The sequence below is a fragment of the Artemia franciscana genome, chromosome 8 (genome assembly GCF_032884065.1).
Source record: "Artemia franciscana chromosome 8, ASM3288406v1, whole genome shotgun sequence".
Taxonomy (NCBI): Eukaryota; Metazoa; Arthropoda; class Branchiopoda; order Anostraca; family Artemiidae; genus Artemia; species Artemia franciscana.
Window position 1 is genome coordinate 47,094,093 of NC_088870.1, and position 25,792 is coordinate 47,119,884.

Here is a 25,792-nt window from a genome sequence, read left to right on the forward strand (position 1 = left end):
TATTTCCCCCTATTTTGTAAAATAAGGCAAATTTTTTCAGGCTCGTAACTTTTGATGGGTAAGACTAAACTTGATAAAACTTATATATTTAAAATCAGCATTAAAATGCGATTCTTTTTATGCAGCTATTGGTATCAAAATTTCATTTTTTTTAGTTTTGGTTACTATTGAGCCGGGTCGCTCCCTACTACAGTTCGTTACCACGAAGTGTTTGTAAGAGCATTTCATGATTTTCCTGAAGACAAGCTTGAAATGAAGGGATCTTATTAGCATCAAAACTACACACTCACTTTAGAATTTGTATCACAACTTGGAATTCTCCGTTTTTTAAAGAGAAATAACTGGGTTTCCAGAATTCATACTACGTTTGATATGTTCTTCATTTCGGTAATACTAAGTGAAACCAAGATGTTACCTGACAAATTAATCCACTGTTTTGCATACAATTTAATGAATTTAAACATAATTTTTTATGCCTAATTTTTAAGATAATTTTTAAGATCTAAAACTAAAAAAAAATAAATGAATGTAGATTGTCAATTAAATTGACATGTGCTGACATTTCTTCGTTAAGGTTTTGATTATTTTTCGTTTGTGAAAATAAGAGAGGCGAAAATGTTTAAAATATAATTTGTTTTCTGTAAAGCGCAAATTGTTTCCTGGTCCAGGGAAGGCATAGTGCCCTGCTGTTACGTAACCAACCCTGTTGAAGTAAGTTTTCGCTCGTTTTGAGTTTGACTCGGCTATTTATTGTAATTTCTCTTCGTTTTAAGTTTTATGTATTTAGTGATAGTGATTTGTGGTAGTTTTATGCTATAAAGATTATTTGACTTTATTTTTGCTCATTCTTGGCTCAATGGAGCTCTTTACTTTCCTTTGAAAAAATTGTCCTGTGGAATTTTTTTAAAAATTAATTTCTGTTCGTTTTTTATTAACATAGTCTTTTTCATGAAAAAAAAAAATATCATATAAGAATCCATAGTATAGGTAACTATTAGTATGTTAGAGAAACTCTTTCCGCAATTTTAATCCTGACACAAACATTATGTTTTGATTTAGTTTTATAGCTTCTGAAGTTGACCTGAAAAATCCAACTTAGTATCATTTCCGAAAGATTCTATCTATGCTCTTTGACAACCTTGAACACCCTTTTTATTTATTTAAATTGTAACAGCAGAAGTAGTAATAGTAGTATCCCCGAAGTTTCAACTTAATACTCCCAGTTCTTTTCGATATATTGCTGAGATGTCTTATTGGCAACCATTGAAAATAATGCTTTCTGATTTATTTTTAAATTAAATATAAAAAGAAGTTCTTTTAACTGAAAGTAAGGAGCGACATTAAAACTTAAAACGAGCAGAAATTACCCTGTATATGAAAGGGGCTGTTCTCTCCTCAATGCCCGACTCTTTACGCAGAAGTTTGACTCTTTCTCTCAACTCCACTTTATTAAACAGTAAAAAACTTTAGCGTAAAGAGCAGGGCGTTGAAGAGAGAACAGCCCTTTTCATATACGGGGTTATTAGCCTACTGCTTGTTTTAAGTTTTAATGTCGCTCCTTACTTTCAGTTAAAAAACTTTTTTTTTATTTAATTTCTGAATGTTTTTTATTTAATCCATGTTTTAACTTCGGCTCTCCGCAGATGAATAATTAAAGCGAAATCTGCATATTTGTTTATTTGGCTAAATGGCTTTCCCATAGTTTTGATCGAATGGTTTTGAGAAAAAAGGAGGGGGAGGAGGCCCGGTTGCCCTCCAATTGTTTGGGTACTTAAAAAGGCAACTAGAACTTTAATTTCTTACGAACATTTTCATTAGTAAAAGATATACGTAACTTACGAATTAGCTTACGTAACAAATTTCTTGTAACAAATCGTCAATACCTTGCTCTTTACACTAAAGCTTAAATTTTCTCCCCTGAATCACAAAGGCCGTAGAATAAATAGTTGAAATTACTAAAAATACTTTAGCGTAAAGAGTGAGGTTTTAGGAGGAGGGGAACCCCTTATGTACTTAATATTTTCTGTTCGTTTTTAGTTTTAATGCGATTCCTCACTTTCAGTTGAAAAAACTTTCATATTTATTTTTTCACTTTTTTTTAAATGCTAGAAAATGCTGCGCCCCCTTAATGGAAATCTTCTTCCCCCATGACAAATTCCTCCATGGAAAGTTTACCCAATATAACCCCCTCTTCCCAACCCCTCCTCCCAACCAAAAAATCCCCCTGAAAACGTTTGTACACTTCCCAATAACCATTACTATATGCAAACACTGGTCAAAGTTTGTAACTTGCAGCCCCTCGCACAGGGACTGTGGGGGATTAAGTCGTCCCCAAAGACATAGCTCTAAGGTTTTTCGACTATGCTGAATACAATGGCAATCTTAGAATTTTGATCCGACGACTTTAGGAAAAAATGAGCGGGGGAGGGGGCTTAGGTGCCCTCCGGTTTTTTGTCGCTTAAAAATGGCACTATAACTCTTCATTTCAGTTTGACTGAGCCCTCTTGCAAAATTCTAGGACCACTGGGTCCATACGATCACCCCTGGAAAAAAAAAAAACAACAAATAAACACGCATCCGTGATTTGTCTTCTGGCAAAAAATGCAAAATTCCACATTTTTGTAAATAGGAGCTTGGAATTTGTACAGTAGGGTTCTCTGATACGCTGAATTTGATGGTGTGATTTTCGTTAAGATTCTGTGACAATTAGGGCGTGTTTCTTCCTATTTTCTAAAAAAAGGCAAATTTTCTCAGGCTCGTACCTTTTGATGGGTATGATTAAACTTAATGAAACTTATATATTTAAAATCAGCATTAAAATGCAATTCTTTTTATGTAACTATTGACATCAAAATTACAGTTCGTTACCACGAACTGTTTTACAACATTTAGTTTTACAGAATAATGGGCCTATTCCATATTTCGGGGGGGGGAGGGGGTGACATCTTCTATCTATACAAATATACTGTCCGTCTGTTCGTCTGTTGCACTATCTTCTATAAAAATAAAAAAAAAACTAAAAAAAATAAAAAACTGTCCGTCTGTCCGTCTGTTGCACTATCTTCTATAAAAATAAAAAAAAAACTAAAGAAAATAAAAAAAAATTAAAAAACAAGAATGAGAAAAAATAAAAAAGAAAAAAAACTAAAAAAGGAAAAAACTATAAAAAAGAAAACTGAAAAAAATAAAAAAAATAAAAAACTAAGCTCAATGGCGATCATTAGAAAAGTGCGGTATGGATCTGAATACGGAATTGGAGGGTGGGAGGTAGGGGGGGTTAGGGGGTGTATTTGGGATGAGTGGGGGGAAAAAGAATAAAAACAACAAAAACAAAAGGGAAAAAATAACCAAAAAAGAAAAAATGAAAGAAAAACTAAAAACAAATAAAGAATAAAAAAAACTAAAAAAATATAAAAAAACAAGAAAACTAAAAAAAAACTTAAAACAAAAAAAAAACAAAAAAGTAAAAAACTAAAAAAAATTCACTGCATATCAATCACATATTCAACGATACACTCTCTATAACAGTTACCGCAGTACATTGGCTTTGATGCTCTCTTTCGAATTGATGCTCACCACGCACCAACGCGTGCCGACTGACTAGTGCCTAACATACCTAAAGACATAGTTGCTGGACCGTCCTTCTATGCTGAACAAAAAGGTTGTCTCAAAATTTTGACTGGATGCGTTTGGAAAATGAATTGGCTTCAGACAAGGGGTTTATACCCTCCGATCTCTTGTTACTCTCAAAAAGGGCACAAGACACTCGCGTTGTCTGTCTACTTTATATATCCACTTTACATATCTAGTAAAAACATTTTAAACAAGTAAAAACAAAGTCAAAACATTTCAAATGTATTTTGTTTTCAGTACAGTGCCAATTATGTTCTGGTCTTGAGAAGTCATGGGGATTGTAAGCACGACTCGTGTTAATTTTTACTCGTTTTGAGTTTGACTTCGCTATTTATTATATGATTTAAATAAACAAAATACATTTAAAATGTTTTAACTGTTTTACTTTAACAAATTTAAAATTATTAAAAATTTAAGGAATATTTCTCATTATCAAACAGTTCATGGTAACAAACTGTAGTAAGGAGCGACCCGGCTCAATAGTAACCAAAACTCTAGAAAATGGGATTTTGATACTAATAGATACATTATAAGAATTGGGTTTTATGCTGATTTTACATAAATAAATTTCATCAAATTTATTTGATGATTTGCCATATTATTGACAATTATTGAAAATTTGCCATATTTTAGAAAATAGGGGAAACCCCCCTTAGGCGTCATAGTATCTTATCAAAAATCGCACCATCACATTAAGCTTATAAGAGAACCCTACTGTAGCAGTTTCGATCGCCTATCTACAAAAGTGTGGAATTTTGTATTTTTGGCCAGAAGACCAATCACGGGTGCGCGTTTATTTGTTGTTTTTTTTTGTTATTTTTTTCTCAGTAGTGATCGTATCGACCCAGATGTAGAATGTCACAAAACGGCTCATTCTAATGGAAATTAAAAGCTCCAGTGCCCTTTTTATGGGACCAAAAAAAGTAGAGGGCACCTAGGACCTCTCCGACGCTCATGTTTTCCCCAAATTCACCTGATCAAAATTCTGATATAGGTATTTTGTTCAGCATAGTCGAAAAACCTAATAACTATGTCTTTGGGGATGACTTTTTCCCCGGAGTCCCCGGGTGATGGGCTGCATGTAACAAACTTTGACCATTGTTTACATATAGAAATGATTATTAAGAAGTGTACGGACGTTTGCAGGGTACATTTTTCTGGTTGGGGAAGGGGGTTACGTGGGATGCTCTTTCCATTGAGAATTGATCATGGGAGAAAAAGATTAAATGAAGGGGGCGCATGATTTTCTAGTATTCTTTAAAAAAAAAACAATGAAAAAACAAGAGCTAAGAGCTCATATGGCACTTGTGACGAGGCGAGAAGAGCTAAGAGCCAAGAGATCATATGGTATGAGCTCTAAAAAAATTCTATGAATCAATAGATTGATTTAAAAAGGGAAATAAGAGGCTTAATGCCGGTCAGGATTTAAAACAAGAGCTCTGAGTCACGATGTCCTTCTAAATATCAAAATTCATTAAGATCCGATCACCCACTCGTAAGTTATAAATACCTAATTTTTTCTAATTTTTCCTCTCCCTTTAGCCCCCCAGATGGTCAAATCTGGGAAAACGACCTTATCAAGTCAAATTGTGCAGCTCCCTGACACGCCTACCAATTTTCATCGTCATAGCACGTCCAGAAGCACCAAACTCGCCAAATCACTGAACCCCTCCCCCCAACTCCCCCAAAGAGAGCAAATCCAGTACGATTCTGTCAATCACGTATCAAGGACATTTGTTTATTCCATCCACTAAGCTTCATCCCGATTCCTCCACTCCAAGTGTTTTTCCAAGATTTCCCCCTCCAACTCCCCCCAATGACAAAAGATCTGGTCGGGAATTGAAACAAGAGCTCTGACACATGATTTCCTTCTAAAAATCAAACTTCATTAAGATCCGATCATCTATTCGTAAGATAAAAATACCCCAATTTTCACGTTTTCCAAAAATTCCGGTTTCCCCCTCCAACTCCCCCCAATGTCACAGGATCTGGTCGGAATTTAAAATTATATCTTTAAAGCACAAGATCCTTCCAAATATCAAATTTCAAGAAGATCTGGTCACCCTTTCGTAAGTTACAAATACCTCAATTTTCAAAATTACCCCCCCCCCCATTCCACCAAAGAGAGCAGATCTGGTCCAGTTATGTCAGTCACGTATCTTAGACAGGTTTCTATTCTTCCCATCCAGTTTCATCCTGATCTCACCGCTTTAAGTATTTTCTAAGATTTCCGGTCCCCCCAACTGCCCCCCCCCAATTACACTTGATCCGGTTAAGATTTAAACTAAGAGATCTGAGTTACGAGTTCCTTCTAAATATGAAGTTTCATGAAGATCCGATCACTCCTTCGTAAGTTAAAAATACGTCAATTTTTCTTATTTTTCAGAATTAACCCCCCCCCCCCCAATAGAGCCGATCCGTTCCAATTATGTAAATCACGTATGTAAGACTTCTGATTATTTTTCCAACCAAGTTTCATCCCGATCCCTCCAATCTAAGCGTTTTCCATGATTTTAGGTTCCCCCACCCCAAACTACCCCTAATGTCACCAGATCCGGTCAGGATTTAAAATTATTGCTTTGAGACACAATATCCTTCTAAATATCAAATTTCATTGATATCCGATCACCGGTTCGTAAGTTAAAAATACCTAATTTTTTCTAATTTTTCAAAATTAACCCCTCCCCAACTACCCCAAAAAGAGCAGATCCGTTACAATTATGTCAATCATGTATCTGGGACTTGTGTTAATTTTTCCCACCAAGTTTCATCCCGATCCCTCCACTCTAAGTGTTTTCAAAGTTTTAGGTTTCCCCCTTCCAACTCCCCCCCCCATTTTCCCCAGATCCGATTAACCTTTAAAATAAGAGCTCTAAGACACGATATCCTTCTAAACACCAAATTTCATTGAGATCCGATCAACCATTCGTATGTTAAAAATACCTTATTTTTCCTAATTTTTCAGAATTACCCTACCCCCTCCCTCCTAACAACCCCAAAGAGAGTGGATCCGTTTCGATTATGTCAATCATGTATCAGGGACTTGTGCTTATTTTTCCCATCAAGTTTCATCCCGATCCCTCCACTCTCAGCGTTTTCCAAGATTTTAGGTTTTCCCCCCTCCTACTCCCCCCAATGTCATCAGATCCGGTCGGGATTTAAAATTAGAGCTCTAAGACACAATATTATTCCAAACATCAAATTTCATTAAGATCCCATCACCCGCTCATAAGTTAAAAATACTTCATTTTTTCTTTTTTTTTCGAATTAACCAGGCCCCCACTCCCCCCCAGATGGTCAAATTGGGAAAACGACTATTTTTAAGTTAAGCTGGTCATGTCCCTGATACGCCTGCCAAATGTCATCGTCCTAGCTTACCTGGAAGTGCCTAAAGTAGCAAAACCGGGACCGACAGACAGACCGACAGACCGACAGAATTGGCGATTGCTATATGTCACTTGGTTAATACCAAGTGCCATAATAAATGTGAAAGTTTTTTCAATTGGATGTTAGGAGGAGCATTAAAGCTTAAAATGAACAGATATTATAACGCATATAAGGAGGTTCATCTTCTCTTAAATACCTCGCTCTGTACGCTAAAGTATTTTTTGTAATTTCAACTATTTATTCCACGACCTTTGAGATTCAGAGGTCATTCTTAAAGAATTGGGATAAAATTTAAGCTTTAGTGTAAAGAGCGAGGTATTTATGAGGGGGTGAACCCTCTCATCTACAAAAAAAATATACGAATATAGAAGCTCGTTACGTAAGCTAATTCGTAAGTTACGTATATTTATTACTAATAAAAATGTTCATAAAAAAAACTAAAAGTTCTAGTTGCCTTTTTAAGTAACCGAAAAATAGAAGGGCAAATATGCCTCCTACCCCACCCGGTTTTTTCTCATAATCGTCCAATCAAAACTATGAGAAAGCCATTTAGCCACAAAAAAAATAATATATAAATTTTGTTTTAATCATTTATGTGCGGAGACCCAAAACCAAAACATGTATTAACTCAAAAACATTGAGAAATTAAATAAAAAAAAAACAAGTTTTTTCAACTGAAAGTAATGAAAGGAATTAAAACTTAAAACGAACAGAAATTACTCCGTATGTGAAAGGGGCTATTCCCTCTTTAATGTCCTGCTCTTTCCGCTAAAGTTTTTATTATTGTTTTAAAAAGTGCAAGCTGTGAGAAAGGGTCAACCTTTAGCGTAAAGAGAGAGGCTTTTAGGAGGAAATAGCCCCTTTCATATACGGAATATATGAAAATTATGTGAATATGGAGTGGAAATTATGTCAGCGACATAATTCTTTCATTTAAGAGATGTCTTTCTCAAAGACATAATACCCGGTCCTTTCAATTATCTTGAACAAAATGACTATCTCAACATTTTGATTGAATTTGTTTGGGGAAATGGTGGGCAAGGGAGGGAGTTTAGTTGCCCTCCAATCACTTTCGATTTGAAAGAGCACTGGCCTTTTCAATTTCTAATCGAATGAGCTATTTTGGAAGTTTCTACGACAACAATTGGCCATCTCAAAACTTCAATCAGATGTATTTTGGAAAAATACGAGGTGTATGTGGAGAGGAGGGGGAATATCCACCATCCGTTCATTCTGAGTCTTGAAAAAGCATCAGAGCTTCTGGTTACGAATCCAATGAGCCCCCTCCAAAGTTTATGTGATCACTCTTTCTATATATATATATATATATATATATATATATATATATATATATATATATATATATATATATATATATATATATATATATATATATATATATATATATATATATATATATATATATATATATATATATATATATATATATATATATATATATAGATATCTTTTATGCTCCCATTGTATATCTTAAAACTGCAGTCCTGACGGTTGTGGGGGATTGTCACCCTGAAGACATAATTTCCGGACCTATTAATTACGTTGAACAGTGACTATCTCAAAATTTTTACTGGATGGGGAAGTGGTGGGTGTGGGAAGGGGGTTAGTTGCCCTACAATCACTTTTGTCTATGGAAAAGGGCTTTGGTCTGACAAAAAAATGGCCATCTCAAAATTAAAATCAGATGCATTTCGGGAAAATATAAAATGTGAGGTATCCACCGTCTGATGGCTCTGAATCTTAAAAAGAACACTAGAACTTCTGATTACCAATCCAAGTTACCTCCTCCAAAGGTTTTACGATCACCCCTTCTATAGATACCTTGCGTACCCCCAGGGCATAACTTACAACCCTTGCCCTAACGGATTTGGAAGGTTGCCTTCCTCAAAGACATAATTTTCAAACCTTTCACTTACGCAGCAAAAAATGGCTATCTTAAAAATTCTATTGGATATGTTTGGGGAAATAGTGGGGGTAGGAGAGGGGTTCGTTGCCCTCCAGTCACTTTTGAATATTAGAATGAGCACTGCCTCTTTCAAATTCCAATTGAATTAGCTGTTTTTGAAGTTTTTTCGGCAACAAATGACCATCTCAAGGTTTCTTTAAGATGCATTTCGGGAAAATACGAGGTGTGGGGGGGATCCACCCTCTGATCACTTTTAATCTTAAAAAGGGCACTAGAACTTCCAAATACCTATTCAAGGAGCCCCTCCAAAGTTTATTACCCTTGCCCTGACGGCTCTGGGTAGGTTGTCATCCTCAAAAACATATTCTCCGGACCTTTCAATACCGTTGAACAAAATTGCTATTAAAACTTGGGATTGGATGGTTTTGGGAAAAATACAGGCGTAGGAGGAAGTTTGTTGCCCTCCAATCACATTTGACTATTAAAAAGAGCACTAGTCCTTTCAATTTCCAATCGAATGAGCTCTTTTTGAAGTTTTTAAGATAACAAATGACCATCTCAAAATTTATATCTGATGCATTTCGGGTAAATATGACGTGTGGGGGGATATCCACCCAGTGACCACTCAGAATCTTAAAAAGGAGACTAGAATTTCTGATTGTCAATCCAATAAATCTCTCTCCGAAGTTTATATGATCACTTTTTCTATACATACCTTATATGCCCCCAGGCTACAGCTTACAATCTTTGCCCTGAGGGCCTTGGTGGTTGTCATAATTTTCAAACCTTTCAATTACGTTGAAAAAAATGGCTTCCTCAAAATTTTTATTGGATGTGTTTGGAGAAGTGGTGGGGGTGGGTGTTGGAGGAGGGTTAGTTGCCCTCCAATCACTTTCGACTATTAAAACGGCACTGACCATCTCAAAATTTCTATCAGATTCATTTTGGGAAAATACGAGGTGTGTGTGGGGTAGGGGGGAGGGTTATTCACCTTTTCTCAAATCTCAAAAAGTGCAATCTTATTATCCCCCTCCGAAGTTTATGCAATCACCCTTTCTATATAAAACTTAAATAGCCACAGGGGATAATGTACAGCTCTTGCCCTGAGGTTATCCGGGTGGTTGTCATCTTTGAATATATAATTACTGGACCTTACAACTATGTTAAACAAAATGACTCAAAACGTTTATTGAATGCGTTTGGGGAAATGGTCTGCGTGGGCCAAAGTTTCAACGATAAGTCCTTCGATACGAAGTGCCCTGGCCTAAGATAAAAAAGTACATTGTACCCACATCACTCTTTATTTAGGCAGTGCTATTGCGCTGCCAATGATCACTTAATGTTTTGGGGATGTTTCTCCCATTTTTCAAAAATTGGGTAAGTTTTCGCAGAGGGGTAATTTTTGATGGGCGAAAATAAGCTTGATGATTTAAACCTTACGAATAATCATCAGAATTTGATAGACTTCGCTATGAGCAACTATTTGAAACTACATTTTTCTTCCTAGTGGAGTAAAAGTACGATTTGACCTTGGGGAAATTACAACATAATTTTTTCTATACAAAAATATTCAGGCAAAACAGCTGAATTACACAAACAATCCAACAAAATCCCTCCTGCACAAGCATCCCAAAATTCTTCCTAGAAGGGGGAAACGGGGGGGGGGATCGATCTTTGTGTTTATGCATGTTTTGGAGTTTAAATAATCGCTTCCTATCAAACCAAGCATGCTAAATCAAAATATGACATCAGAAATCCAGTTTTTCCTATCAGGGTATCAATTTTCACCTTCATAGAATAGGGCGGAGGGTGAATAAATGAGGGTGAACGCAGATCGTTATTTGATGGTTTCCTGTGACTAAAGGATCATTTTATATCAAATAAAGTAATATATTGCCAAATTAGTGGTCAAAAAGCAATGTATTTGACTATTTAATTGATTTCCACCCCTGAAAGCCCTGTAATATGAGGGGTTGATAAGTGTAACTTCTTGAAAACCAATTCTTTAATCAGGGTCAAAACTTCAGATCAATCAGTTATAAAAAGGAATGTTTAGAACTCTAAACGTTTAGGTAAAATAATGATGAGAACATCTTGCTTTTAAAGCTCAATCTAAAGCTAATTCTTTTTCCTGCTGGTCTTTGTTATCGTCCTCATCCTCATCCGGGAGAGGGACTTGTAAGTAAGAATCTTTTCACGTTGGGCCAGAAATTTGTGCAAATTGATGCACATTGTATTCGATCTCTTTAAATCTGACAGAATTAAGTATTTACGCAACGGGTACAAACGATAACGTAAAACAATGAGGTAGTTTCGTAGTGTCACCTATGGTATTCTAATCCTGAAAAGTTACGGATAGCTTTACAATACCAACTAGATTATACAAGATATTGTTCTAAGTTCTTATCTGTCACGATGTCTACGATTGAACAGATAAAGTTCAACTGGCTTTAAAATCAATTTACTCCTTAACCAACATTAACACTACCGCTTCTTTGCTTGATAATATTTTTCATCTTTGACCTTGGTTTTTTCCATGTATGATTTTTCCGATTCGTTGCCAAGGAGGAGCCAAGAAACTGGTTTTTCCTCTATAAAATTTAATGATCAGGGCTTGCATATTCTTAGGTCACGGTTGGCAGGTCGTTCGTGGAGTATTTCTGAAAATGGATCTGGCATAGATTCTTTGTTTAATTCGTTTTATGATTCTTTGAAAGAAGTTATCTTTGATACATGTAATGCACCCCAGTCGAATCCAGCATCGAAAAGAACAACCCCTTTGAATCTTTGGATGACCCCTGGACTCCTTAAAAGTTGGAGGAAGAAAAATTATCTTTGGAAGGCTTACACGTGCTCTAAGCCATTTTTGCGTGATTCTCGGCTTCAACTTTTCAAAGCTTATAGAAGAGTTTACAATTCGCTTTGCTGAAGGGCTAAATCGTTATTTTATCATAGAAAATTCTCTGCGTGCGGTAAAGACATTAGGAAGACATGGCAAGTAATCAATTCTGTTATCAGGCCATTTTTTCTGCCTCCTTCTGTCCATTCAAGTGTTGTGATTGACGGAAAAAATGTAGAGGGTGAGCTAAAAGTTCAAGATGCGTTTACTTCCTATTTTGCTAATATCGGCAAAACTACAGCCTCTTCTGTAAGTCCTTCTTCTTTTCTACCTGATTTTAGGTCTAATCTAGTACCACCTTGTCCTAAATCAATGGCATTGAAACCTGTCTTTGAAGCTGAAATAGCGAAATTTGTCAATTGTTTGAGGGGTTCTTCATCCTCTGGCCCAGACCGTATTCCGACTAAGGTTGTCAAGTTCGTTCTTCCTGTCATTGTGTGTGCCCTCACGAGACTTGTCAATCTTTCTTTTGAAAATGGTGTCTTCCCAAGTGCTCTATATCGTGGTCGTGTTATCATCCTTTTTAAAGGTAGATCAAGGAATGATCCTGAAAATTATCGTCCTATATCTCTTTTATCAGTGTTTAGTAAAAATTTCAGTGTTTAGGGCGAAATATTCAACTGAGCATGCATGTGCAACTCTCTCGAATTATTTAAATTCAGCTCTTAACTCTGGTTTGATACCTGCTGCTCTTTTTCTTGATGTTCGAAAAGCTTTTGACTCATTAACACACAAGATTCTTCTTCTGAAAATGTCCCATATTGGTATAAGAGGTAATGCTTATTCACGGTTTCTATCATATTTATCTGGTCGAGTCGTCTCGGTTCATCCGGATTTTTCTAATCCTTCTGGAATAGATTTTGCCGCTTCACAAGGATCTGTCATTTGGCCGATACTGTTTTTAATCTACGTCAATGACCTTATTAATACGGTTAAAAATTTAAAACCTACCATTTTCTGTCGTCTTTGTCAACCAGTATCCGTCACTAGCTGTGACAAGAGTTTGTCCTTACCGGATACACTTATTGCTTTTGCAGATGACAGTACTCTTGGCACAACTGGTAGAACTGAGTCTGATCTTCGTTCAAGAATGATAGCCCTTTTTGAAAGAGTTATCCAGTGGTTTGACGTAAATTATCTTGTCTTAAATGTCGAAAAGTCATGTTTTCTCATTTTCTCCAGAGTCTCAAAGGCTTGCCCTGATTTAAATGAAATAAATGTATCAAGAGGATCTCTAAGTAGACCTAAGTATCGTTACGTTCGATTCCTAGACATCTTGCTTGACGAAAATCTTTCGTTCAAGCATTATATTGACCTGATTAAAATGAAAGTCTCCAGGAGTCTCGGAATCCTTAGAAAGCTCAAATATATATTTCCAGGGTCGATTCTTAGACTCTTGTTCTGCAGCCTAGTTCAGTCTTATGTTTCATATTGTTCTGTTATTTGGATGTCAACTTTTCCCTCGTCTCTGAAGCCACTTTCAAAACTTTATGATAAAGCAAAGACTCTTATTCAGAAAACTAACCGATTTTCACTTAATCCCTAGCTTGATTTTAAATCTCTCTATTTTCTTTCTTGTTCTTCTTTCGTTTTTTTACAGTTGCAGGCCATCTTCCTGCTGTCCTATGTAATAATATATCTTTTTTTTCTGATCAATCGACTTATCATCTCCGCAATTCCAACAATTTACTGGTTCTTCAAACACCGTCAGTGAGTTCTGACTTCAACCCTCTGACAGTTTGCAACAGGATCTGGAACACGCTCCCAGAGTTCATACGAAGCTGCCACTCGTTTGGTATGTTCAAAAATTATGTTAGAGATTTTCTAGCTAGTAAATAATTTTGTTTGTTTGTTGTTGTTTTTTTTTGTCTCTTTATTTTTTATTCCGGTTTCCCTTGGAGTTGATGTCTCTGGATTGAGTTGGATATTTAATTGAGCTGGTAAAATCATGTGCTAACCCCTGCCTAGCTTGTCATTTTTTGGAGATTATTAAAGTGGGCGACTCAATTTCGTTTTTTGGTTTTTGTTTATATTTTTTGTTGTTTGTATTTTTTTCCCTCTGTTTTTTCCCGGCCATGGAGTCTTATGGGGGAGATTGTCTTGTAGTAACTTTTTGTTTATGGATTTTAATATTAAATAAAGAACTCAAAACTCAGAACCTTTCTTTCGATATTATTTTGTAGTTGTTGTTTTTTCAACGCTGAGGAATAGCCTTTGGTCATGTAATAACTGATTGCGTTCTGGTTTGTACATACCGTTTTAGTAACTTCGATAGGCTGACCACTTCATCATTTACTCGATAGTGAAGAAACAAGCACAAACGAGAATGTATGACAATGAGATAATGTCGTAATAATTAATAGAATGTCATCTATGCTCTTTTGATCCTGAAAAATTAGGGATAGCCTTATAATACCCACTAGATTACATATGATTTTGTTTCGAGTTTTCATCTGTCACGATGTCTACGATTGAAAAGGCTAAAGTTGAACTGGCTGCAAAGTCAATTTAGTTCCTTCTTTCGATACTATTTTGTTGTTGTTTTTTCAACGCTGAGGAATAGCCTTTGATCATGTGATTACTGATCGATAGCGAAAAAAACAAAACCAAAGTGTTGCTCTCGCCACACTTTAGTCGGCGAAGCCAGACAAAGGTTGCCGCAACACTTCACATTGCTCGGGCAACGTAGGTCTAGTTTAATTTATTTTTGTTTTAAGATTCACCTATTTATTATGCTATATTAAATTATATTTATTTTAATAGAGAATTCTTTTATGACTAGTTTTTCGCTGTTTAATATTTTTAGTCTAGACCTACTTCAGTTTTGTAACTAGTCAGTCCACGGCTTGAATCATAGCTTATTCCTACACCGACTCAAGAATTAGCTTAAATTTGCTACAAGTCGGTTCAGAACTTGTTTTCACATCGAGTCAAGAATAGGTTTTTTGTATTCCTAGCCAGATCTACGCTCGTTTTAGTGTGCGTTTTAGCGTTTTATCGTTTAGCGTTTTAGAGTTTATGCTTAGCTTGCTTTGGATTGAAAAAAATTTGGCTTGCCTTTGTTTTGACTTAATATTAACCCTCGTTTTCGCATTTAGTCATCAATTTTTTTTTACTCATTGAAATTATATTGTTTTTGCTCTGAGTCAAGAATCTGAGTCAGTTTTTATGGCACTTGGTATTAACAAAGTGATATATAGCGATCGCAAATTCTGTCGGTCTCTCGGTCCTGGTTTTGCTACTTTAGGCCCTTATAGGTAAGCTAGGACGATGAAATTTGGCAGGAGTATCAGGGACTGGACCAGATTAAATTAGAAATAGTCATTTTCCCGATTTGACGATTCTTGACTCAGAGCAAAAACAATATAATTTCAATGAGTAGAAAAAAAATAATTGATGACTAAATGCGAAAACGAGGGTTCATATTAAGTCAAAACAAAGGCAAGCCTTTGGGAGGAGTTGGGGGCCAATTAGTTTGGAGAAAAACTTTAAAATTTAAAACTTTAAAAATTTTAAGAAAACTTTAGCCACTTCTAGGTAAACTAGGACAATGAAATTTGGCTGGAGTACCAGGGACTAGACCAGATTAAATTAGAATTAGTCGTCATCCCGATTTGACCATCTTTGGGGGAGTTGGGGGCCAATTAATTTGGAGAAAATAGAAAAAATGAAGTATTTTTAACTTACGAATGGGTGATGGGATCTTAATGAAATTTAATGTTGGGAAGGATATCAGTTCTTAGAGCTCTTATTGTAAATCCTGACCAGATCCGAGGACATTGGTCGGAGTTGGAGGGGGGGAACCTAAAATCTTGAAAAACGCTTAGAGTGGAGGGATTGGGATAAAACTTGGTGGGAAAAATATGCGAAAGTCCTAGATACATGATCGACATAACTGGAACGGAACAGCTCTGTTTGGGGGAGTTTTGGGGGGAGGGTTAGTTCTGAAAAATTAGGAAAAATGAGGTATTTTTAACTTAAGAAGTAGTGATCGGATCTTGATGAAATTTCGTATTTAGAAGGATCTTGTAACTCATATCTCTTGCTTTCAATCTCGAGTTGATCCAGAGTCATTAGAAGGGGGAGTTAGGGGGAACAAGAAATCTTGGCAAACGCTTTGATTAGAGGGATCGGGACAAAACTTGGTGAGAAAAATAAGCAGAGGTCCTAGATACATGATCGACATAACTGGAACAGATCTGCTCTGTTTGGAGAAGTTGGGGGGGGGGGGTTAATTCTGAAAAATTAGAAAAAATGAGGTAATTTTAACTTAAGAAGGAGTCATCGGATCTTAATGAAATTTCATATTTAGAAGGATCTCGTAACTCAGATCTCTTACTTTCAATCCCGAGTTGATCCAGAGTAATTAGAGGGGGGAGTTAGGGGGAACAAGAAATCTTGGCAAACGCTTAGAATGGAGGGATCGAGATGAAACTTGGTAGGAAAAATAAGCAAAACCTCTAGACACGTGATTGACATAACCGGAACGGATCCACTCTATTTGGGGGAGTTGGAGGGGGGGGGGGGGGCAAATTTAAAAAATTAGAAATAAAAGGTATTCTTAACTTACGAAGGAGTGATCGTATCTTAATGAAATTTCATATTTAGAAGGACATCGGAACTGAGATTTCTCATTTTAAATCCCTACCAGATCCAGCGTCATTAGGGGGGGGGGACCAGAAATCTTGAAAAACGCTTAAAGGTTGAGAGATTAGGATGAAACTTAGTGGGCAGAATAAAAACATATCCAAGATACATGACTAACAAAACTGGACCGGATCTGCCCTCTTTGGTGGAGTTGATGGGGAAGAGGGAGTAATTCGGAAAAATTCGAAGAAATAAGGTATTTGTAACATACGAACGGATGATCAGATCTTAATTAAATTTTATATTTAGAAGGATCTTGTGCTTTAGAGCTCTTATTTTAAATCCCGACCTGATCCGGTGACATTGGGGGAGTTGGCTGGGGAAACCGGTATTCTTGGAAAACGTGAAAATTGAGGTATCTTTATCCTAAGAATGGGTGATCGGTTCTTAATAAAACTTAATATGTAGAAGGATCTTATGGTTCAGATACTCCGTTTTCAATTTGAATTGGATCCGGGAACATGAGGGGTTGGAGGTGGCAAACAGAAATCTTGGAAAATGCTTAGAGTGGAGAGATCGGGATAAAACTTAATGGGAAGAATAATCACAAGTTATAGATACGTAATTGAAATAATCGTAACAGATCTATTCACTTTGGAGGAGCAGGGGGGTGTTGATTTGGAGAAATTAAAAAAAATCGAGGAATTTTTTACTTAAGAACAGGTGACCTGATCTTAATGAAAATCGATATTTAGAAGGAACTCATGTCTCAGAGTTCTTATTTCAAATCCTGACCAGATCTGTTGATATTGGGAGGAGTTGGAGGGAGAAACCGGAAATCTTGGAAAACGCTTAGAGTAGAGAAATCTGGGTGAAACATGGTGGGTAGAATAAGCAAATGTCGTAGATAGGTGATTGAAATAACCTTACTGGATCCACTCTCTTTGGGGGAGTTAGGGGGTGGTGTTCAGTGCTTTGGCGAGTTTGGTGCTTCTGAACGTGCTAGGACGATGGAAATTGGTAGGAGTTTCTGGGAGCTGCACAAATTGACTTGATAAAGTCGTTTCTCCCGATTAGACCATTTGGGGGGCTGAAGGGAGAGGAAAAAGTGTAAAAAATGAGGTATTTATAACTTACGAGTGGGTGATCGGATCTTAATGAATTTTGATATTTAGAAGGACCTCGTGACTCAGAGCTCTTAATTTAAATCCCGACCGGCATTAAGCCTCTAATTTTCCTTTTAAAGCAATCTATTGATTCTTAAAATTTCGCTAGACCTCATACCATATGAGCTTTTGGCTCGTCCGTCCTCTTTGCAAGTGCCATATGAGCATTTAGCTCTTGTTTTTGTAGTAAGTCAGTCTCCAGTCTTGAGGGAGTCAGGAGTTAGCTTGTTCTTACACCCTAGCTAGGACTGGGATCATTCTTGTGCTTTACTAGGGACTAACTTGCTCATTCCAAAATTATGCAAAGGAGAGAGAAAAATTTGGAATTTAGTGCCCTTATCCCTGAGGATGCTTTATCAATATGCCTTGGGAGGTGGACATCTTATATGCAAAAGGTAGAGGGTCAAAGGATATACCTCTCAAAAATCGACGGTTTACAGCCTTTTTTCAAATTCCCAATTCAGTTAGTGTCTATTCATTTTGAACCGACTTCCTCCTCCGCCAATCCTGTAATTCTCATGTTTGATTTTATTGTATTTCAGAGATGAATCGAGTTTCTGCCCTTGCACAAATTTTGACCAATTTGAATATGGAAGAAAGCCCTATGATTGCTATTCAATGTAATGGTGGTGACCTTGAAGTCAAGAAATAGCTTTTAACAGCTGTTAGCGAAGTCTTCAAGGCCATGCTAGAGGCAGATATGCTTGAAAAATGAACAAATGTTGTTGTAGCTAATGATGTGCACTTTGAAACCATGAAAACTATTATGGATTGCTATAAAGAAGGGATAGTTTCTGGTTTCGAAACAACAAACAGAGATGCATTTACATACATTGTGGAAAAGTACAACTTTCTTGGTATTAAAAAGAAAATTGCTAAATATTTGTTCCAAAGTTATTGTAAGAAATAAGATTTAAAAATTCTTGAAAGCATTTTATTCACTTATGGAAACCAGTGCGAAAAAAAGTTTTTTTATGAAAGAGATGGATCTTAGTAATTGAGATGAAAATTTCAAGAAGCTTATGAACATACAGGTTATCAAAAGGACATATTAAAAATGTCATAGCATTTGCCAATTGTAAGGCCTTGATTAAGTGAACTTGAGAACGTCGAGGTTCAAAATCAAAGTTAGGATAGCCTCCTGTCTTTCAATTTTCTAGAGACCGTCGATTGTCAAAACCCTTCAAATAGCACTTATTCATTGTCGGAAATAGCAGGTTAATTTTACCAGCTGGTCAGTCTGGTCTCTAGGGGTTTTGGTGATCTGAAACGATTCTTTCTGGCAAAAAACTTGTAAAAATTTCAGGTAGCTGAAAATATACTGTGGGAATGTTTGAAAACATGAAAATACATCGAAAAATGGTTGCAATCATCTTACAGATTATTGTCTTCTGCTCATGATAGTACCAATTTTGTTCTAAAAGCAATATCCTTCATAGAGAACACTTGTGAAAAAGAGCGAGACATAATCTAAGATGTCTAGGCAATTAGAAGAAATAGAGCAAAATCCTATCAAACATTTCGTAGCGTCTTCAAGAAGCTACGACCTGATATTAAAAACAACATCTTCCGCCTTTGTTTTGAGTACTTTTTAAATGTAAATTTTCAATTTTCCTATGGGATTTTCGAGCTCCATCAATTCTCTTAATCACGGCCTTAAGTTGAAACTTCAAGGACTCGATGAAATTCATGTTCAAATGACCAAAACAGTATAAGTTACTATTGCTGCAGCTACTAATACTGCATAGTAGTTTTAGTATCAATATATATATATATATATATATGTATATATATATATATATATATATATATATATATATATATATATATATAAACCCTATATAGGCCAGTGTATTCTCCTGATGAGCATTTATGTTGGGTGTTGCCTCTGAATTATTTGTCTATATTATTTTTTCTATTGTTCGGTAAATGACGACTTATACTTATTGACGACATGACTGCCTGTCCATGGATTATTCTTTATGGTTGATTGTGTGTGGCTATACTGTTTGACCTATGTGATTGTATGGATGAGTAGGGTTAAGGCCTCATTCAAGTGCTGGTCTATATTAATCACTAATTTAGGAAAATAGTCTTCCTTTTCTCCTTCTGTCTTTTATTTTTTTTTTTTTTTTTTTTTTTTTTTTTTTTTGTGTTTGTGCTGTAGCATTGGTGATTTCTCTTTTCATGATATATATATATATATATATATATATATATATATATATATATATATATACTTTAAAGATATAATTTTTATATATATATATATATATATATTATATATATATATATATATATATATATATATATATATATATATATATATATATATATATATATAATATGGTATATTACTATATACCATACTATAAACTAGTTTCTTTTATGTCTTGTAAACATTTTTCAAAATTGCTAATTAACATCAAATATAATGGAAACGAAATATGATCGAAATCAGTATCATAAATATAATAGGGAAAAAATCAATAGAGCCACATTAAAACTGAAAACGGAGCAAAATGATTCCATATATCAGGGCGCTGCCTTTTTCTCATTATCCCTCTTTTCACGCAAAAGTTTTTAAAACTTTTAAGCTTTAAACTTTAAGATTTAATCCTAATTATATTTGCGTTTTATATATCGCTCTTACAGTTGAGACGAAAGATTGAACTTTAGCTTAAAGAGCGGGTATTGAGGAGGGGACAGATCCCCAAATGTATGGAATGATTTCTGTTAGTTTCAAGTTTTAATACTACTTCTTATTTAAAAAAAATTAGTTTTCTTATATTTAAATTCTGAAGATTTTTATGGTACTTGGTGTTTACCAAGTGACATACAGTGATTGCAAACTCTGTCGGTCTGTCTGTTCCAGCTCTGCTAGTTCTGCTAGCAGATAATTATGAAAAATTAGAAGAAATGAGGTATTTGTAAGTTACGAACGGTGATCAGATCATAATGAAATATGATATTGAGTAGGATTTTGTGCTTCAGAGCTCTCATTTCAAATCCCGACCAGATCTGGTGACATTAAGGGGATTTGAAGGGGGAAACTGGAAATGTGGTAAAATGTAAAAATTGAGGTATCTTTGTCTTCCGAATGAGGGATCTTAATTCAACTTGACATATACAAATCTTATGTCTCAGATGCTCCATTTTCAATTTGAATTGGATCCAGGGACATAGGGGGTATGAGGGGGGAAACAGAAATCATGGAAACCGAAAATTTTGGAAAACGCTTAGAGTTGAGAGATCGGGATGAAACTTGATGACAGGAATAAGCATAGGCTCTAGATATGTGAATGATATAAGTGGGACGGATCCGCTCTCTTTGGGGGAGTTGGGGTGGGGGGATTTCCAGTGCTTTGGCGAGTTTGGTGCTTCTGGACGTGCAAGAACAATTACAATTGGTAGGAGTCTCAGGGACCTGCACAAATTGACTTGATAACAGTCTTTTCCCAGATTTGACCATTTTTGGGCTGGAGGGAGAGGAAAAATCGAAAAAGAGGTATTTTTAACCTACAAATAAATGATCGGATCTTAATGAAATTTGAAATTTGGAATAATATCGTGTCTCAGAGCACTTATTTTAAATCCAGCCGTATCCGGTGATATTGGGGGAGTTGGAGGGGGAAACAGGAAATCTTGGAAAACGCTTAGAGTGGAGGGATAGGGATGAAACTTGGTGGGAAGAATAAAAACAGGTCCTAGATACGTATTTGACATAGTCGCACTGAAGCCGCCCTCTTTGGGGAGTTGGGGGGGTTAATTTGGAAAGATTAGAAAAATTGAGGTATTTTTCACTTGAGAACGGGTGACCAGGTCTTAATGAAATTTGATATTTAGAACGAACTTATGTCTCAAAGCTCTCATTTTAAATTCCGACCAGATTTGGTGACATTGGATGGAGTTGGGGGGACACCAGAAATCATGGAAAACGCTTAGAGTGGAGAGATCAAAATGAAACTGGATATGCTTTCCTTTGGGAGTTAGGGGGGTCCAGTGCTTTGGCAAGTTCGGTGCTTTTGGACCTGCAAGGACGATGAAAATGGTAGGCGTGTCAGGGACTTGAAAAAATTGACTTGATAAAGTTGTTTTCCCCCATTCGACCAAAATTAGAAGAAATGACATATTTTTGGCTAACGAGTGGGTGATGGGATATTAATGAAATTTGATATTTAGAAGGACTTCGTGTCTCAGAGCTCTCATTTCAAATCCCGACCGGCATTAAGCCTCTGATTTTCTTTTCAAATCAATCTATTGATTCTTAGAATTTTGCTAGAGATCGTGCCATATTAGCTCTTGGCTCTTCCGACCTTGTCACAAGTGCCATTTGAGCTCTTAGCTCTTGTTCAGATAATCTCAGAAAATCCACCCGTCCGTGGAAAATCCACCCCAAATAATTCTTTTATGGAAAGTTCCTTCTACGTAAAATTCTTCCACCGAGAAATTGCCCCCGAAATTTATTCTTGCTGCAAATTCCCCCCTTCCCTCCAAAAAAATTCTTGTGTACGATTTTGTCTGAAAAATACTCCTTATCATAATGTCATGTGAAGAAAGAAATGTTTTCATTTAATTTATGTTCTTTTGTAAGGTCATGAGGGAATCCCCCCGGGTGGAAGATATTCCCGAAAATTCTACCCATTGGAAAGTTTTTCTGCTGAAAATTTACTATGGAGAATTTCTCTTGACGATAATTCCCCCATGGGGAATTTCTCACCTGGGAAATCCCCTCATGTAAAAATCCCCCAGAGAATTAATGAAAGTTTACCCCGGACATTCCTCATAAAGTATCTCCACAATTAAAAACAACGAGGAAGATATACAACAAATTTCTGGTCCAAATTCCGGCAAATCCCCCCGTATAAAATTTTCCCTGGAATGTTTGCACCCTGTTACTTTCATCCAAATGAGAATTTCTCCCCATAAAAACATACATGGCCAGAAGATTCCCCCTCGCTTGAAAAATGTTAGTATACTTTCCTACAGCAAATACCATATGTAAATAATGGGAAAATTTCATAACTTGCGGCCTTTGCTCTGGTAGTTCTGTGGGATTTTGTTTTGCTCCGAAAAATCGCATATTGTACCTTTCAGATTAAGAAAATGGCGATATGAAGATATACAATTTTGATCAGATGACTTTTGAGAAAAAGGGTGTGGGACGGAGTTAGCAGTAGTATCCACATTTTGGATTCTAGCGCAGCCCCATCCCAGTGTACTATTGGAGTTTCTAGTCCCTTTTGTCCACTTATACTCCGAGCGTATACAGGGGATATACTTGGAGCCAACTGAAGTTACGAGCCCATCGCATTTGGTTTTTGAAATAACCACATTCCTGGAAACAATACATTCGCATTCCCCTCGCGGTTATGAGCCCTTCGCATTTGGTTTTTGAAATAAACACATTCCTGGAAACATTGCATTCTTTTGTCAAGGAATATTGTTGCTGTCAGCGCAACATGTCCTAAATACTGTATCTCAGCTTCCGGTGAAAATACGATTGATTGACAAGACTGAAAACTGGTCCAAGTTATTATCATTACTTCAAGTGAACTTGAAGTGAGAAGATATCAAATAAAAGAAATTTGGATATGAATTTGAATATACAAGAGATTTGTAGTCTATGTGTTTTTTAACGTATTCTTAGTGGATAAGGACTGTTTGTCATACCTTTTTGTTTGGCACCGAGAACATTGGTTCTTTTGATTGGTCAATAATACTTGTTTACGTTTCAAAAAATTGTAATGAACAAGGCCGACCAGGTATCTCTTCTGTAATGTAATGGTCCCGAGCGCACTGGTTGTCCATTGCCGTGCTCGCTTATGAGCTTTGGTCTCCGTATTGTACCTCCAAGCCCCATATCCCCTCAAGAATCCAAAATACTCCCCTACTTTTTTGTTTCTATTATTTTTTTTTCTTTGGAACTTCGAATTTTTCTAAACTTAAAATTTTGGGGGGGAATTTTGGAATCTTTTCTGGAACTCAGAAGTTTTTGGGAACTTTGGAACTTTTTTGTTTTTTGGGAGCTTAGAATATATTTTCTGTTTTTTTACTTAATAATTATTTCAACTTTTTTATTCATGTTTTTATATGAAAATGCATTACTTATAAGGAAACAAATCTGGTTGAGACTTTTTGGTATATGAAAAGATATGAAAATTGTGTATGGATTCATCAAAATCTTATTAGCAGTTTCAAGAATACACTGATCCTCAGAAGCTTCCTATGAAATCGTCAACTAGTGAAGTCATTTGCACAATGCATACGCATTTGACAGTTAATATTTTATTATATTTGGTGAATAATTTTTGGATTATTTTTATATAGCTGCCCCTGTGGTGCACACAGACACACCCGTACACAGACACACAAAAAACAGATACATAGACAAACAAACAGGCACAAACAGACACATACGCACACAAATAAATAGGAATTGATTCACAGTCTTACAGACATACAAACAGACATAGAAACTGACACATTGGCACACAGACAGACAGACAAAAAGAGACACAGACAGAGAGAGGTTAGGTTCTTCGCACAGTAGAGACCAAAGGAACACACCTGACAGTGTTAAGTAAATACAACATAGTAAAAACTTCGCTATATCACAGAACCCTCTTTGTGGATGTGTAGTACTGAACTTTATGCAATAAACATCTTTAAACTTAGCCAATGTTCATTTATAGGCCTATTAGAAAAGAAAATGTAAAAGGGCATTGGCACACAATATAACATGCAGTTAAGGTAAGATGCAGTTAATGAACCTAATAATACCAATGAGGAAATATGTGATGAAGCTGTAGCTGAAACCATGTTAAACTTGTGTATAACCCCAATTTAAAATAACTGTGATGTCAAGGGAAGACATAATGAAGTGTTAATGGAATGTTTTTAAAACATGAATTTTTTTGAATGATGATATTCTACATGCAGTGAAAATATTTGTTGTGCCATAAAATATGAGCCATTCCATAAAATCTACATCAATATAACATTTCATTGTATTATTTTGTTGTGTTTTCATTGTTTTTTAGACATAGACACTTGAAAAGATTTATGGGCAAAGGGTTTTGTCAATTTCGTACCATTTCAAGGGGATAGAAAAGCGAGATCTTAAATTGAGAAAAAAAGCAGACTTAAATCAAGGATTGATTATGCAACTGGCTTGTTTTACCTTACCCTAAATTACCTTAAATCACATTTACAGCGAGATAAGGTGGACTGCATCCTCCTGTAGAACATCTCGCTGTTGAATTGATGAGGTGACACGATTAGTGGGTGTGACGGGGTGTTGCGTCTAGTGGTACTTCCATTCCGCGTTAATCCAATTCAAATCGACTGCATTTTTGAAATAATTAGTCGATTCACCAGTGACAGTCTCATTGGAAAGACTTCCAAGTTGATGCGGCACGTACTGAGAAAAGATCGTCCTCTCTTTGCGTCTGCAGTACTCCCGTTGCAGCTCCATTGAGTGGCCTCGTGTCATAGTTGCATGGGAGGGAGTAAAAATGGAGTTAGCCATGTTATTTTGGTGCATTTTCTTGACAAAAATGACACCTCCTCTGTGTCGCCGGTAGACCAATGTGGGTATCTTCAGGCGACGCAGAGGTTCAGGGTAGGGAAGCTGTTGGTGTGGGGCACAAAGCTTAGTTGCTCTTCTCTCTACGCTCTCTAGGGCTGCCGCATCTCCCTTATATTGAGGATTTGTTTAATGTTAAGGAAATGTTAAATGTTAAATGCTAGAAAGAATCTTGAATCACGGAATTTAAATTGAGAAACTTTCCATTTTGATGTTTAAAGGTGTTATTAAAATATTCATACTAGAATTGCGCATGGCATCCTAGTAATGAGGTTGACGTAATCAGTTGAAATTATTTATCTGAAAATTTCACAGGTTATTAGCAAATGGTTCTTTCAAGTGAATATTTTTGTACGGGAAGCCATAGGACAATAGTTTGTTATATTGGTAAAAATTACAGAGCTAAATTAACGATTTGTCTAGCAAATGGGTTGTTTTTTTAAAATTTTTGATGTTAAATACTAGAAACAAGCTTGAATCAAGGAATTTGCCCTGACAAACCTTCATTGATTTTGAAAACTGAAGGAATTATTAAAAGGGTTCCATATTAGATTTGGACATGGCATACTGGTAATGAGGTTGACATTGGCAATTGGTGTGATTTA